The sequence below is a fragment of the Triticum urartu genome, chromosome 7 (genome assembly GCF_003073215.2).
Source record: "Triticum urartu cultivar G1812 chromosome 7, Tu2.1, whole genome shotgun sequence".
Taxonomy (NCBI): domain Eukaryota; kingdom Viridiplantae; phylum Streptophyta; class Magnoliopsida; order Poales; family Poaceae; genus Triticum; species Triticum urartu.
Genome location: NC_053028.1, coordinates 344,653,730 through 344,670,848, shown reverse-complemented (window position 1 = coordinate 344,670,848; position 17,119 = coordinate 344,653,730). Strand labels below are relative to the sequence as shown.

The 17,119-nt window shown below is 47.0% G+C and overlaps 1 long non-coding RNA gene across 8 annotated transcripts; it reads right to left on the bottom strand.

Annotated features, from left to right (window-relative positions):
* Positions 1–10,145: 10,145 nt before the first annotated feature.
* Positions 10,146–15,746, bottom strand: LOC125521423. Of its 8 annotated transcripts, none has more exons than XR_007289266.1 (6): positions 15,585–15,746; positions 15,439–15,504; positions 15,216–15,366; positions 14,842–15,131; positions 11,117–12,461; positions 10,146–10,545 (listed from the first exon to the last, which is right to left on the bottom strand). It is a non-coding gene; the product is annotated as an uncharacterized LOC125521423 (long non-coding RNA). The 8 variants fall into 8 exon arrangements; XR_007289264.1 differs by having other exon boundaries at positions 10,146–10,529; XR_007289269.1 differs by having other exon boundaries at positions 11,186–12,461.
* Positions 15,747–17,119: the final 1,373 nt, after the last annotated feature.

Genomic DNA, 17,119 nt, shown 5'->3' with positions numbered 1-17,119 from the left:
GACGACGAGGTGCAGGTCGACTACAACCTTCTCCTCCGGAGCTACGACACAAGTACAACGTCCGCTCCATCCCTATCCACAAGGACGACGAAGCGCAGGTCTACTGGAGCCGCCACCTCAGAGCTGCGTCTCCAGCGCAAAGACTATTCCAAGCAGTGAGCAAAGTCCACTCGAAGGCAAACGCAAGCACATTCAGAAATAAACCAAATTCAGATAAATCCTAAAAGTTCCAAGCAGCAAATCAAAAGTACTCGGGCATCAAGCCCGAAGGAGTTCAACAGTTACAACAATCACTCGGCATTCCGAGGCAAATTTAAAGCAGATTCAAGTTTCATAAGTTTGTTCACTCGGCCGGAGGAGGGCTGGCAGGCTCCACGAATAAGTCCAGGTCGATCCCATCAGCGATCCGAGTGGCGGCAGCAATGAAAGTCTCCATGAAGGACTGGAAGTCATGCTTTTTGGTGTTAGCGACTTTGATCGCAGCCAGCTTGTCTTCACGAGCCTCCTTGCAATGGACTCGCACCAAGGACAGCGCCACGTCAGCACCACACCGGGCGGAGGATTTCTTCCATTCTTGCACTCAGTCAGGGATCTCGTTCATTCGAGTCATCAGGGATTCCAGGTCATTCTGAAGCGTCGCCCCCAGCCAAAGCGATGAGTCGATTCGAGAGACTACCTCCTTCAGGCGCACGAGGTAGCTTGTGGCGCTGGCGATACGGGACTCCAGTCGGAGCACGTTCATCGCAGTTTCGTCGCAGACTGGAGAAGCGATAGGGTCCAGACCCGTCTCGACCCTTCCAGTTTCCTCGTCGAAGTCTTGGCAGAATTCTGCAGCCAAAAATTAGTCAATCGACCAAGCAAGATCCGATCGCAAGCATCAACACAGTCAGATTAAAAGAAATACCTTCCAGCGTGAGATAAAGCTTCTTGGCAAGAGTCCTCAGATAAGCTTCCGTGTCATTCCTCTTGCGGATCGCAGACTCCAACTTTTCATTCAGGACGACCTTGTCCTTCTTCATACTGGTCACTTCGTGGTTAGCTTCATTAAGACAAGATTTCAGTTTGTTCACCGCTCCTTCCAGCGTTCCAATTGAAGGAAGCTTCTGGTCTGCGAGAGCAGTTTTATATTGGGCTGCTTTTTGCGCGGCGGCGAGGTCTGAGTCCTTCTTCTCTAGAGCCAACTTCATTTTCTCTGCAAAAGAAACAATCGAATCAAAGAAGAGATCAAAGAAATATATTGAAAGTCAGTCGATAGTCAGTTACCTTCCATACCAGCGGCTTCGTCTTGAGCTTTCTTCATATTCTGCTGGGATAATTCCAAGTCGAGGTTGAGTTGCCTCTGCTTCTCCTCAAGTTCAGCAAACTTAGAAATAAGAGTACAAGACTTCTGCAGAAGGAAAAAGACAGATCAGTCGATAAGATCAAAGGATGTTTACTTCCGAGTGAATAAAACCTAAAGAAGTTTGCTTAGACCCCAGCCGACTGCACACAGTCGACTGCGGTCTCAGGGGCTACACCCAGCGGGTGCACTTGGCGTGCCCCCGCTGACTAAGACTCAACTCGACCGGTCCGCACGGACCAGAAAAAAAAACTGTTCAGACCCCAGTCGACTGCCAGCAGTTGACCGCGGTCTCGGGGACTACACCCAGTGGGTGCACTTGGCGTGCCCCCACCGGTTCGGATCCTACTCGACCGGACCGCCTGAGTCGAGTGTAAGGAGTAAAAAAGAAAAGAAAGAAGAACTCAGACCCCAGTCGACTGCCAACAGTCGACTGCGGTCTCGGGGACTACACCCAGCGGGTGCACTTAGCGTGCCCCCACCGGTTCAGATCCCACTCGCCCAGACCGAGTGGAAGATCGAAACTACCAAAAACCAACAAAATACCCAGTGGGTGCTCTAATTCGACGCAAACAACAACAGATTATGTAGAAGAAGATTTTTTCGAGTAACACTTCCTCACAGAGCAAAAACAGTCGGAAAGTCTACTCACCTGGACATTGGCCCGAAGGGCAGCACTGGCGTCGTAGGCAGCCTGGCTGTTCTCATGCACCGTCTTCACCCGCTCCATCATCATGTCAGCCTGTCGGATGGCTTCCGCAGCCGCTTCTGACTGGTTGTCCGGGACGGGATAGCTAGTGAAAAAGTGAGCAGTCGACCCAGGTGCGGCGGCTTGGAGCACCGTGGTGTGGAGTTGGACGACTGAAGGAATCACAGGCGTAGTCGGCGGTGTGGGGTGCTCACTCGACAAGGGTGTAGCGAAGGTCACAGAGGCCCTGCCCGCGTCTTCAGGTTGACGGACGGGAGGTGTCGTAGTGGGTTCTTGCCGAGACATCCTACCAGCTGCTACCTTCTTGCTCTTCCTGGGCTTAATAGCCACATCTTCATCGTCATCTGGAAGATCGATGACGTTGGGTGGAGCTGCAAGGCAGATCATTCGACCCCAAGTGAACCACTCGAACGCAATCGACCAAAGAATCAAGAACAAAATCGCAAGAGTTTATACCTGGGTTGGAGGTTACCGCATCTTCCATTTCCTCGCCCTGGTACTGGAAAGAAGAGGTTCCTGACGTAGCAGCACTGCAAAGACCCGCATTCAATCGGTTACGTCCGTTTAATCGAGTCGACGAAAAGGACAAGTCAGATGGTTACCCGGAGATAGTAGGAACGGTCACTTTGATCTTGGGCAAAGCTTTTGGCAGTTTGGAGGAGGTGGCTTTCGGTGCTTTCGGCGCTGGAGGCGGCGCAACTTTGGACTGCTTTGGAGCCTTCTCAGTCGGTGTTGGGGAAGACGTCCTGGGACGCTTCGAAGACTGACCAATCGGCGTGGCCACCAAGTCCGGAGCGCTCGCCGGGTCGTGAGCGTGTTTGGATCTCCTCTCCCTGCGAGGAGGCGAGTCGACTTCTTCGTCATCAGTCGATTCGTCGCTCTCCTCGTCCTCCTCGGCATCCGAATGCTCCTCGCCGCTCTCGCCCCGCTCACTTCTTCCTCGGCGTCTTGGTCCTGCACTCCGTTGGGCATTGAGTACATGTCGATGAGGGCCTGAAAGGACAACGATCAAAGGAAATTCAGTTGACCATAAACAAGATATCACACGGTGAATCGGAAAGATACTTGATAAAATAGAATTATACCTGCTCCGGCTGGTGCGAGTTGTCGAATGGAATCACCCTCCTAGACCCCCGAGGGTTGTCTTTGTTGCTGGTGATCCCCATCAACCACTTGTCCAAGGTATCCTCGCTGACATCCTCCGAGTGGATCCGAGTGGAATCCTCGAGCCCAGAGTACATCCACATCGGATGATCACGCGCCTGAAGCGGTTGGATGCGTCGACCGAGAAAGACCTCCAGCAGGTCCATCCCGGTCACCCCGTCGCGGACAAGTTGGACGACCCGCTCGACCAGCACCTTGACCTGCGCCTTCTCTTCTGGAACTACCTTCAGGGGGGCGGGCTTCTCCACTCGAGCCAAGGAAAAGGGAGGAAGTCCAGTCGACTGACCCGGGGTCGGCTGATCCTTGCAGTAGAACCAAGTCGACTGCCAGCCCCGGACCGAGTCGGGAAGGATCATGGCTGGCAAGGTACTCTTGCTCCTCATCTGGATCCCCAGACCCCCGCACATCTGGATCACTTGTGTCTTCTCGTCACTCGATTTGGCCTTTTTGACCGACTAGGAGCGGCAGGTGAAGATGTGTTTGAAAAGACCCCAGTGTGGTCGACAGCCCAAGAAATTTTCACACATTGACACGAAAGTAGCCAGATAGACTATGGTGTTTGGAGTGAAATGGTGGAGTTGAGCCACAAAGAAGTTCAAAAAACCCCAGAAGAAAGGATGGGGAGGCAGTGAGAATCCGCGATCTACGTGGGTGGCAGGGAGAACACACTCACCCTCCCTTGGTTGTGGCTCGGTTTCGTTCCCCGGGAGCCATGCCGACTTGTGGGGGATCAGTCCCCCCTCCACCAGGTCGTCGAGGTCGTCCTGGGTGATTGTCGAGCGGATCCAGTCGCCCTGGATCCAGCCCGGCGGTAGGCCGGATCTCGACGAGGATCCGCCCCGGCTGGTCCGCTTGCCCTTCGCCTTCGCGGTCGCCTTCTTCGCGCGCTCCAGTGCCACCGTCTTCTCTTTCCCCATGGCAACGGGTCGAGCTCGAGCGAGAGTCCGACGATGAGAGCGGAAGCGAGCGTGGCGGAGAGATCGAGAGAAGAAGAGAGAATGGGAGCGCACGGGGCAGAGACCTGGTCCGGGGCCTTTTATAAGGTCGTCACCCAAGTGACTGGCTAGTGGACCCAGACGATCTAAACAAATCCCGCAACAGTCGCACGCGTAGTACGTGGCGAAAAAGGTGGTGCGGGGATCGAGGAGACTTGCCTAATCCGTCCCGATAACCTCGGTTCCGTCCGTCTGGCGCGCTTCCCAAAATTCGAATCCCACGAAATCCGCGGAGAGCAGAGTGACCTATCAGACTGAAGACAAACATCCTCTACATCATCATTCAGAATTCTACTGTGAAAATTCACTCGACAAAAACCAAGAATGGACCAAGGCGACTGAGAAAGGAGTCGACGTCGTCACCTCAACTCATTGTTCCAGAACAAGATGTACTCATAGCACAAAGAATGGGTCGGAAGTGTTCCCAACTCCTTCCTCACTCAAACCCTGATCCATTCGGGGGCTAATGATGAAGCTATGTACCTAGGGTAGGGTCATGGATCTGTCCAACATACCCTCCCCAAAGACATCTCTACAAAGAATCAGAAGCAGTCGAAGAGAAACCATCATCCACTCGGCCATAAAGATGTGCTCACTCGACCACCTTGAAGACACTCGACCACCAGAAGATGAGAAACCCTCCACTCTGCAACGGTCAGGACTTAAACCATAGCTTTATGGGCATTTACAACACTTTATTGCAGACGTTACCAGTAACACCCCTCCTTTATGAGCAGTGAACCTTGTGTAACGGAGGGGAGCTGGGGTCCTGGCGCACTCTATATAAGCCACCCCCCACCTCTGGGACAAGGGTTCGCACTTTTTATAATTCACACACATATATTCAGTCGACTGCCTCTGGGATCCGAGACGTAGGGCTGTTACTTCCTCCGAGAAGGGCCTGAACTCGTAAACTTGTGTGTACAACTCCTCCATAGCTAGGATTTTGCCTCTACATTCCTACCCCCCTATTCTACTGTCAGTCTTAGAACCACGACAGGAGCTGAAGAAGAAACTCGATATTTAAGAGCGTATGGGTCTCATCCGACCAAGTTCTTCTCCATGGGGTTGTGGCGTTCTTTTCGTCAAGAAGAAGGATGGAACAGACCGAATTTGTGTCAACTACCGTCCATTGAACAAGAAGACCATAAAGAACAAGTACCCACTTCCCAACATCAATGAGCTTTTCGAACAACTCAATGGTGCTCAAGTATTCTCCAAGCTTGATCTCCGTATGGGCTATCACCAGATTCGCATTCGTGAAGAAGATATCCCCAAGACAGCATTCAGAACAAGCTATGGTTCATATGAATATACTGTCATGTCTTTCGGCCTTGTCAACGCTCCTCCAACATTCTCTCGCATGATGAATTTCATCTTCAACACCTACACAAATGACTTCATCTTGGTCTACCTCGATGACATTTTGGTCTTTTCCAAGAACAAGGAGGATCATGCCAAGCACTTGCGTTTGGTGTTGTATAAACTCAGAGAACATCAGTTCTATGCAAAGTTTTCAAAGTGCGAGTTTTGGCTCGATGAGGTTCTCTACCTTGGGCATATCATCTCCGCCAAGGGCATAGCCGTTAATCCTGAGAAGGTGTCTGCAATTGTGAATTGGGAACCACCTCAGAACATGAAGCAACTCCGCAGCTTCCTTGGTCTCGCAAGCTATTGTCGAAGGTTCGTTGAGAACTTCTCTAAGATCGCGAAGCCTCTTTCCAACCTTCTCCAGAAGCATGTGAAGTATGTCTGGTCTCCTGAATGTGACATCGCTTTCAACACCCTGAAAGAGAAGTTAGTCACTGCTCCAGTTCTGACTCCTCCTGATGAATCCAAACCGTTCGAGGTCTTCTATGATGCTTCCCTTCAAGGTCTTGGTGCAGTGTTGATGCAAGAGAAGAAAGTTGTGGCCTGTACCTCTCGCCAGTTGAAGCCCAACGAAAAGAACTACCCCACTCATGGCCTCGAGTTGGCGGCAGTTTGTCCATGCTCTTTTAACTTGGAGACATCTCTTATTGGGACGAAAAGTGGACATCTTAACTGATCATAAGAGTCTCAAGTACATTTTCACTCAGCCAAATCTCAACCTCAGGCAGACTCGTTGGGTCAAGATGATTCAAGAGTATAATCCGAGTATCGAATATACTCCAGGCAAGGACAATGTAATTGCTGACGCTTTGAGCAGAAAGGCTTACTGCAACAGTTTGATTATCAAGCCTTACCAACCGGAGCTTTGTGAAGCTTTTTGTAAACTCAACCTTCAAGTTGTTCGTCAAGGTTTCCTCGCCAACCTCCAAGTCTCTCCTACTTTGGAAGATCAGATTCGTGAGGCTCAACTTCTTGATGCCATGGTGAAGAAGGTGAAGATTGGGATTGCCAAGAGTCAACCCAAGTACAAGTGCTATCGTCTTGATGACAAGGATACTCTATTCTTCGAGGATCGCATTGTTGTGCCTAAAGGTGATCTTCGTAAATTAATTATGAACGAGGCTCACAATTCACTCCTCCCTATCCACCCTGGAAGTACAAAGATGTAGCAGGACCTCAAGCAGTCGTATTGGTGGACTCGAATGAAGCGTGAGATTGCTCAGTTCGTGAATGAATGTGATGTCTGCAGAAGAGTGAAAGAAGAACACCAACGACCAGCTGGTCTCCTCCAACCTCTTGCCATTCCAGAATGGAAGTTTGACCATATTGAGATGGACTTCGTGGCTGGATTTCCAAAGTCTAAGCGTGGCAATGATGCTATCTTTGTTGTCATCGACAAACTCACTAAAGTGGCTCATTTCCTTCCTATCAAAGAATCTATCACAGCAGCTCAGTTGGCAGAGCTATATACCTCCAGGATTGTCTCTCTGCACGGCATTCCGCAGTTGATATCTTCAGATCGTGGCAGCATCTTCACCTCCAAGTTTTGGGATTCTTTTCAGAAGGCCATGGGCACCAACATTTGCTTCAGCACAGCTTTTCATCCTCAAACTAGTGGCCATATCGAGCGAGTAAATCAGATTCTTGAAGATATGCTCAGGGCTTGCGCCATTTATTTCGGTATGAAGTGGGAAGATTGTCTTCCATATGCCGAGTTCTCCTACAACAACAGCTTCCAAGCGAGTTCGGGCAAGGCCCCATTCGAGATTCTCTATGGCAGGAAGTGTCGTACTCCTCTTAACTGGTCAGAGATGGGTGAACGTCAACTTCTTGGAAATGACTTGATCACAAAGGCTGAAGAAATGTGCAAAGTCATTCGTGAAAATCTCAAAGCCACGCAATCGCGCCAGAAGAGTTACTATGATAGCAAGCATCGTGACTTGGCTTTCGAGATCGGGGACCATGTCTACCTCCGCGTCTCTCCAATGAAAGGTACTCGTCGCTTAGGTATCAAAGGGAAGCTTGCCCCTAGATACGTGGGTCCTTTCAAGATCATCAGCAAGAGAGGCGATCTAGCCTATAAACTTGAGCTTCCCTCCAACTTTGCAAACATGCACGACGTGTTTCACGTGTCTCAACTCCGCAAGTGCTTCAAGACCCCTGAACGCACCATCAACTTCGAAGAGATTGATCTCCAAGAAGACCTGTCTTACCATGAGAAGCCCGTTGCTATTCTTGAAGAAACTGATCGCAAGACTCGCAACAAGTCTATCAAATTCCTCAAAGTCAAGTGGTCACATCATTCCGGCCGTGAAGCCACCTGGGAACGCGAGGATCACCTCCATTCTGAGTACCCGAAGTTTTTCCAGTCCTAGATCTCGGGACGAGATCCTTTCGTAGTGGTGGAGTGTTGTAACACCCCGGATGTAACCTACCATATTTGTTTTCCAACTCTTGCCGTTTTCGGCACTAAGTTATGTTATGTCCTCGTTGTCGGGTTTTTGCCTTCGTGTTGTTTTGTCTTTGTCATGCATCTCATATCATGTCATCATGTGCATTGCATTTGCATACGTGTTCGTCTCATGCATCCGAGCTTTTTCCCCGTTGTCCGTTTTGCATTCCGGCGCTCCTATGCCCTCCGGTGTCCCTTTCTACCTCTTTTCGTGTGCGGGTGTTAAAATTTTTCGGATCAGAACGAGACTTTTCATGCGTCCTTGGTTTACTACCGGTAGACCGCCCGTCAAGTTTCGTGCCATTTGGACTTCGTTTGATACTCTAACGGTTAACCGAGGGACCGAAAAGGCCTCGTGTGTGTTGCAGCCCAACACCCCTCCAAAGTGGCCCAAAACCCACCTAAACCTCCCCCATCACCTATGCCGTTCGATCACGATCGCGTGCCCGCAAACCGTGCTCAATTTGGAGTCTCCTAGCTCCTCCTACCTCTATAAATAGAACCCTCATTCCAAATCCCGGGTCTTCTCCCTCGAAACCCTAGAAAATCTACCCCGCCGCCGCCGGACATGTCCAGCACCGGCTGGACACATCGCCGCCGCCAATCCTGAGGCGCCACCTGTCCCGCGCCAGCCTCCCACCGCGGCGGCCCGTCCCGGCCCAGGGCGGGCCCTCTCCACCGCGCGACCGGGCCGCCGCCTCCTCACGCCTGCGCCGCCCATCTCCTCCATCTCCGGCGACAAAGGCCCGCGCCGGCCAGCACCGCCATCGCCGCTGACCAGCCGCGCCTCGCCGCCCGACGCGCTCAGGAGCTGCGCCCTGCTCCGCCTCGCCGCCCTCGCTGCCCGAGAGCTCCGGCGAGCTCCTCCGCCGGCCACCTCGTTCCCAAGTCCCCGACGAGCTCCTTCCGGCCACCGCGAAGTCCGGCGACCTCGTTTTCCTCTCCGGCGATCTCCTCGGATTGCATGCCTCCAGATCCAGATTCAAGTCTCGGTTGACTTTTGCCCCCCTAACCCTAGTTTTTATGCATACTTCATTAGCTCATAACTTCATCACCGTGGCTCCGATTCATGCGTGTAGCATATCAAATTTTTTGTCTCGACGAGTACTTCATTTCATTTCATTGCATGATTTTCATTTGAGCTCATCTTGATGCCCTAAATGCTGTTGGAAGAGGGCTATGTGATGTTAGTTTCAGTTTCTTATCAGCAAATGCACTTTTGTCATTTTTGCCATGATTAATGTGTGCATGCTATGATCTTGAGCTCTACATGTGTTTTGAAGTATGCCATGCCATCTTTACAGGGGTGTATGCCATGTATTTTTGTGATCTCTATGATGACTAGCACAAGCATGCAAAGTAGCTTACTTAATGTTGTTGATTTCAGGGACTTAGAAATATTCTAAGTCTCTGCCCTGCCATTATTTTTATGTCATATGTTCATGTCGATACCTAGTGAACCATGCCTCTTTTGAGCATGATCAGTAAGGATGTTTTGTAGATATTGTGGTGATCTATCCATCCATGTCTTTGTTTGCAATTATGGAGCAACCTAGCTTGAGTCAATCGAGCTCTACTTTTGCTATAAAATATTCCTGGCAGATTGTTAACATGTTTAGCAATTTTGCCGAGCTTGTTGTAGTTGATCCGTGCATGCTATGTTGTTGTTCTTGCCATGTGTAGCTTCTATGCCATGTCTATTTGCTGCGTATATGCTTAGTTTGTCATGTCTTGCCCCGTAGTGAGTGCATCGAGTTCGTAAACATGCCTACTTGATACCTGTTTTGTCATGTTTCAGTTTTTCACTAAGTCTGAATCTGTTAACGATAATTGCTATGTTCACGTAGTTGCAATTGTATTTTCCGATCCCTTTCGGCTTATGGTCAGTAAGGGACTTTTGTTGTATGCTTTAAGTAGCTTCATACCATGCCTTGCTTTGCCATTATACTAGTGGTTGGGGCGCACCCTTGGTGCGCCACCTGAGAGGAAGTTGGGGCGGTGCCTGGTGGGGTGCACCCCTTTCACTGTCTTTTTTTATCTTTGGGTTTGACTCTTTTTATTCTTTTGGTTATTCCGTTGGATACAAGTTTACCATATTTACATGAGATCAAGAAGAAAGTACAAACAATGACAGTATAGATACTAATATCAGTCTAACAATATACACACTAACATTATAGTATAGACACTAACAGTATAGTATGGACACTAACAGTAATAGTATAGACACTAAAAATCAATGATAACAGAGATAATAATTTTTCAAAAGGAACTGAAAACAAGGTTTCAAAAATAGAGCATTGTACGGCACACATAGTTCAAACAGAGATAAGAAACACAGTGCTCAAGCCGTGGTCCTCGAACATGTAGTTCCCACACAGCAACTCAGTCGGCCATCGTCCAGGTGGATCATCAGCGACAACATGGGCAAGGCATGGCCTGCTGCCCCAACGCTTCCAGAACGCCGTCGACGTTGATGGCGATGTGGTGGCCACGTATCTGGACAGAGAAGCACCTAATGTAAAACACTCTTCCGTAAGTTTTTGAGTTGGAGATGAAGAAACATGTGTAAACAAAACATATTGTCCTAAGCTTTGGCCCTTTGGGCGAATCCTTGATGGTATTGGCTCATAGGCTAAATTGTACTGCAGATTGATCAAAGTAATAGGAGGACACGACGTTCTTAAATTTCAACTGCTTTGCCTCAATTCCCTTATTATGTATCTCCTACCAAGCATGGGACATCCAGTTTATATACTAAACTAATAAGATTGAATAATCCATAAAGTAGACGAGTGGAAATGCAAGCAAGAGGGTAAACCCTGGAAATATGATTTGGCAGATGGAATAGGTGCATGATCCATACAATGGACAGCTAGGCGTGAGCCAAAAACAAGTTTTTGTCCCTAATGTGGGTACAGCCGCCTGGCATGCATATACTGAAAAGCGATAAAACTGGAGCCTATCTGAAACCCATAATTCCTTTTAGATGATACCTTTGCATATAGTAGTGAAGCAAGCTCATAAAATTTGTATGGTTTGTGCAGGAAAAACATGCGACTGGAAAACAATATCATGTGGTTTACCAGCAAAATTATAACATGAGTTAGGCCCAAAGCATTGAAAATTTCAAAGCAATTTCCAGGCACAATTACTTCATTGTTGATAAAGGTCGGCCTCGATGAAACACCATAGTTTGATGATAATTTCCTAGTCCTTGCTTCCTTTGAGGTTTCCATTCTTAATGGTACTGTTAAACAAGTGCGCAAATGCAACTATCACTACCGGTATAAAAAGATTGGGATGATACAAAAGAACAAGAATACAAGAAATTAGCTACACACAGACATTCATGTATTCAGACACAACATATGCATCTGAAAAATAATTCACCCAAACCTAAAAACCGAAGCATAAAACCTACAATTAATGAGATAAAAGTGGAGAAATGAAAACAACATTCTTCAAAAGGAAAATCATCTCAATTTCTAATAAATCATCGTTATTCAGGAAATAAATATATACAATGTATATATACCTACTTAATAAATATTTGAGCAATTGCAATACACTCAATTTGTTCTTCTTTGAAATGCACTGGTATGCTGAGAAAAAAACTTGGTAGGTGACGGTTAGTGAAAATGGCTGAGACTGGAGATAGATGCACCAGAGTAAGACTTATATAGGTGTGAACAGCAAACAAAAATAGCTAATATCATGTAGTCATGCACAACTCGGTCCATTCCAAGATGCCTTATAGTGCTTAGAAATTAAACCTTCATCAAACAGATACAAAATAATGCAAGGCAGAACATGAGGTGACGATCACAGAACTTAACCTGAATAACTGAATCTAATATTTCATACATTACACTACATTATGCAATAACTCACACTACCAGATGGTAGTCTCCAACAAATTAAAACTGGTGCGCCATACCAAGAGGCCTTGTAGACAAAGCATATATATTGTTCAAAGCAAAGCATGGGGTAACATATTACTACTCAGCAGTCATCATACTCAGGCACATGATTCAGGGAATCAATAAACAGTGGGGTGGCTCATAACTTGATGAATCCAATGTCCTTGGCGTTGGTGTGGAAGCAATGCATGTAGCACACCCGTACTTCCGGATCAGGCCATGCGAGTTGCCATAGACACGGGATACTCATTCATTAGATCGCACTCATGGAAATTCGAGAGTATATGAGAACAAACAATAATCAGAAACCAAGAGGGGCAGTGAATCCAGAGAAAGGCAATGGAGATGGCCACACCTGGGCGTGGTGGAACCCACAGTAGCTGAAGGTGGCAGCCATAACACCAATGCAATACAGTCATAATAGTAACTATTTCGTTTGCAAGTCGACCCACCATCGTTATCGTTGACAGTGTTGACGCGCTCGCACTTGTCGACCTATTCACTGTATCTGCAGAAAAAAGAATTCAATCCTTAGTTCCAGGTCCGGATAAGACTAACGTAGTTGCGCCAACTTTATAGAGTAAAGAGTTCTTCATTGGATTCAAGTTACACATCAATAGGCTCAGTCAACGCTGCACCAAAGAAAACGGACGATCAGTACAACATATTGAATACATGTAGCTCATCGAGGGTAAACCTCTACTTAAGACTATTCCATTTACATGACATAGTTATACACAAACTTCAACACATGTGGCTCAACAAAGTCTAACCTCTACAGCACTATATTTCCTTTAAACGATATTTTTATACAGGTTCAGTTTTGAACTTCTGATGATGTAGGTTTGTTTCAAGCAATCAAGTTAACTCAAGACATGGACATGATAAAATAGGGAGCCACATGACCTGCCTTACAAATATGATGGTGTGATTTAAGGGGTTTTTGATCATTTGCCACCATTTATTCTGCACTTTGACATTTTGCCACTAGTTACTTTGTAATTGATCATTTGCCACTCTTTAGTTTGGACTTTGATATTTTGCCCTCTGTCAGATGGGTCCCACCTGAAATGACCAACTTACCCCTGCCGACTACAGTGACCAGGAAAGACAGAGGTGCTCATACGCTCGTGTTCATCCTCGCTCGCGGCTAGGAGATGGCGGGCGGCGGCTACCTTCCAGGAGCCCACGGTGGTTCTCGTCGGTGGCGGTCCCGCCGCCGCTATTGGTCGTGCCCGTGCACGACCGGCGCCGTTGCTCGCGCCCGTGCGCGGCCGTTGCAGCTGCTCCTCGCGCCCGTGCGCGGCAGCCGCCGCCGCTGCTCCTCGCGCCCGTGCGCGGCAGCCGCCGCCGCTGCTCCTCCTCACGCCCGTGCGCGGCTGCCACCGCTGTTGCTCGTGCCCGTGCGCGGCCGCTGCTACTCCTCCTCGCGCTCGTGTGCGGCGGCGGCCGCCACTTCTCCTCCTCACGCCCGTGCGCGGCCGCCGCCGCTGTTGCTCGTGCCCGTGCGCGCCCGTTCGCAGCCACTGCTGCTCCTCCTCGCGCTCGTGTGCGGCGGCCGCTGCCGCTCCTCCTCACTCCCGTGCGCGGCCGACGCCGCTGCTCACGTCCATGTGCGGCCGCTGCTGCCGTTCGCGCGCCCGTGCGTGTTGGGGAGAAGCAGGGTGGTGGCGGCAGTGGGACAGCCGGGGCGCTGGGGAGCAGCGGGGCGAGGGGGTGGGGGGGCGGGGAGCCGGGGAAGCAGGGGCGGCGACGGCGGCAGCGGCTGGCTTGTCAGCTCAAGTTCATCCCCGTTTGGGCTGAGCTCAAGGGTAAATTTGTCCATGGTTTTCTGCATCCATTTTTTCTATGATTTGCAAGTATTGTTTTTGTGTTAAGAAATGGCAAAAGATCAAAGTGCAAACTAAGAAGTGGCAATAGATCAATTACAATGTAATGAGTGGCAAAATGTCAAAGTCCATATTAAGTGGTGGCAAATAATCAAATCACCCGTGATTTAATGGCAACCAAGCAAGCATATGACTGTACATGATTACTACCTCGGCTCTGCTCCATTATGACCTAGTTGATTAGAGTGATTGAACACGCAAGAGTATATGAACACCCAAAGAGTATATAAGGCGGGCATGGCTGTAGGAAATTTATGGATATGCTATACCCTGTTCCTAGAACTGTAACCATTAGGTTGAGAAGAAACAAAAACAATGAGATGTCTGGTGTGGAATTTCTAGCTGAGAATCAATCAGTACGACATCTGCATTAGGAAGTAAAATCTGCAGTTCTATGTATCATTTGGGCATACGTAATCTTTCCTAGCAAAGGCTGTCCCTCATAAACTCATGTGATAAACTGAACTTTGATTACAGTTTAAGCTCAGCAATGTCTAGCATTTACAGGACCAGCAGAAATGCATTACTGGAAATGTACATTCATAAAATAAATCAAAGATAAGGTCCAATTACATAAATCCGTAGAAATATAAAACCTACAGAAAGATATAAAAATAATAATTATCACACAACAGTTATGATCTATCTTCTTGAAAACAAAAATACATGGCTCATCTTATTTCCTCATATTTAGTACAGAACACGATGGGAGATAATTGAGCAGCACACCAACACAACAAGTGTCAAAATTATATTTATTGGATGCAAGTGAAACTAAAAGACATGGGCACGCATCGAAGTTGTTTGTTTGTTTACTGGACTTTAAAGCAACACAGATTATTTTGGTCAAATAGACAAACAGACAGATTTCTTGGATCTGAGGCTAGAGCAACGACCAAACATACATCATATAAGAGACTAAATATATAACATTAGCAAGCTGCATAATATTTAACACGATAGAGTCAAATAAGCAAAATCTAAGGGAGCAGATGGTACCTAAATCACGCGGGATTCCATTGGTGGAAAATTGCCGGTTATCAGCTATTTGCTTTGACACATTTCCAGGGAACTCTGTTCGTAACAGACATAGTAAGTCGAATCTATGCCCTTTACCTACAGCAAGTAAATATTGAAAATGACTCATAGAAAGGTATCCTCGTTGTTGCTTGTCCTTCTTGCTGTTGCTACTGGTTTGGCCATAGAGGCATCGGAGTACAAAAATTTGGTAAGTAAAGGTGCAAGTGCTCCCTCAGATTACTTTCGACAGGAAACGGTTCATATAGGAACTGAAACAATCACAATAATGAGAGTTAAACTCAAGATGAATAAGCATCGGACTGTTTGTTATGTACACAAAGTTAACATGCCACCTTCTTATAAAAGCTCTGGTTCATGAACAAGAATAACAGCTTTGCCATGTTGGTCATACTGTGGTCGGCCAGCATTACCCATCATTTGCAGAATATCCGTGATAACATAATCAACATATCTTTTTGTTTTCTCACCATAATATTCAGTACCCTACAAAAGAATGGAGTAAGTGCTCAGATAAATGACCGTCGAAGATGAAGAAAATGTGAAGCATCATGTCACCTTGATTATGAAAAGGTGAGATGGAAGATTGACACCCCAAGCCAGTGTGCTAGTGCATACCAATACCTACCAAAACAATAAATTATGTTTACATTTTGCTCAACTATGTGACCAAGTTCAGATAAAATAGACTGCAATGACCATACTCAAGTGTAGCAAAGAACATGTTATCAATGAAGAGCACACTTGAATCTTGTTGATTGAAAAGAGTTCCTCGACCAAGGATCTATCTCTAACATTTAGACCTCCATGATGCAGACCTATTCCAAACTGGGGCATAACTCAAATTGCTATCAGTGACTTGTGAAAGAATTATGTCTAGAGAGTTATCTGCCAGGCCGAGGAACTACCTTGGTTTCTCATCAGATGCTGCAAGCTGCAATATAGAGTAGGTGAGGGCAGAGGGAGGCTTCTCCCGTCGTCATGGCTCGGCGGGAAGCTCAGCAGTATATGCTGCAGGTGAGGAGGAATCAATGGGGGCTCTCGAGCTTCGTCTTTGTTTCCAGGGATAGGGTTGCTGTAGCTTGAGTCTGGTGATGATGGGACTTCAAATCCAACGACCTGCACCCCTTCCTGCACCCATATTATGTATGTTAACCACCCATCATCATAAATACAAACATGATAGAGACAACAGTTTAGGAAAGAAAGAAAGCGGTCAATATACTTACATGGTCATCCCTGCCTTGTCGGCGCTCCATATTGCTGCAAGACTCTGTTCTGTTGCCTATCCTCATAAACGAGTATATGAAAAACGTTGGCGTGAGTAATTAATTTTAGTAGCTTGTGTGCAGTGCAAGTTGGAAAAAAAGAGCTGTCGTAACTTACAGATAACAACTATAAATCACATATAAGAATCATTCACTGAACGAAGTTTGCATATTTTGTATTTCTATCATGCACTACATGCAAAAGAAACTGTTGATTTTTGTATGAACCAAATGGATATGAGATACCATAGAAAACAAAAGCTAGCAGTAAACTAATTACACATTTAACCGATGGAATTTTCCCAGCAAGTAGATTTGTTATCAAACTGCTCTGCTCGAACAGAGAGTGAGAGAGCATGATGGTATGCTAAACGATTTCAGTATAACAAATGATTATACTGACAAAGTGGCAAAGATCTCAACTACATAAATGATTTCAAACAGAGTAGCTCGGCCTGAGGTAAATAGTTGCAACTACAACGGAATTAATGCAAGTCAACAGAAAATGAAACAAGACAAGAAGACAACTTGATTATTATTGCAGCAAAAATAATTAACAATAAACTGTTAAAACTCACTCTTAACGATATTATTCATTCGGATATAAACTAAGAAAACTCCTAACTTCCGCAGTGGCATGCCGCCTTATCAAACTCTTTTCCTCCTATCCTTACTGGCTTAGCATGGAATAGAGATATCTACCATAACCTATTTATTTTGTTGGTAAGAAAGCCAAACTTGCTATGAATATTTTTGCTCTGGTCTGGTTCTGCAAACAACGAATCGATATCTTCATTGCATAATATTACATCCATCTATGTTGAATTGTCCATTTCCTAATAAAAAAGACCACCGGTACTCCACGGTATCCTGAATATAATGTGTTATGTAAATAAAGGTGCATGCCACCACTCCACGCAGCCTGAACAGCTGTGCTCATTTGGCTTCCCAATTTCCCCACACCGTAGCTG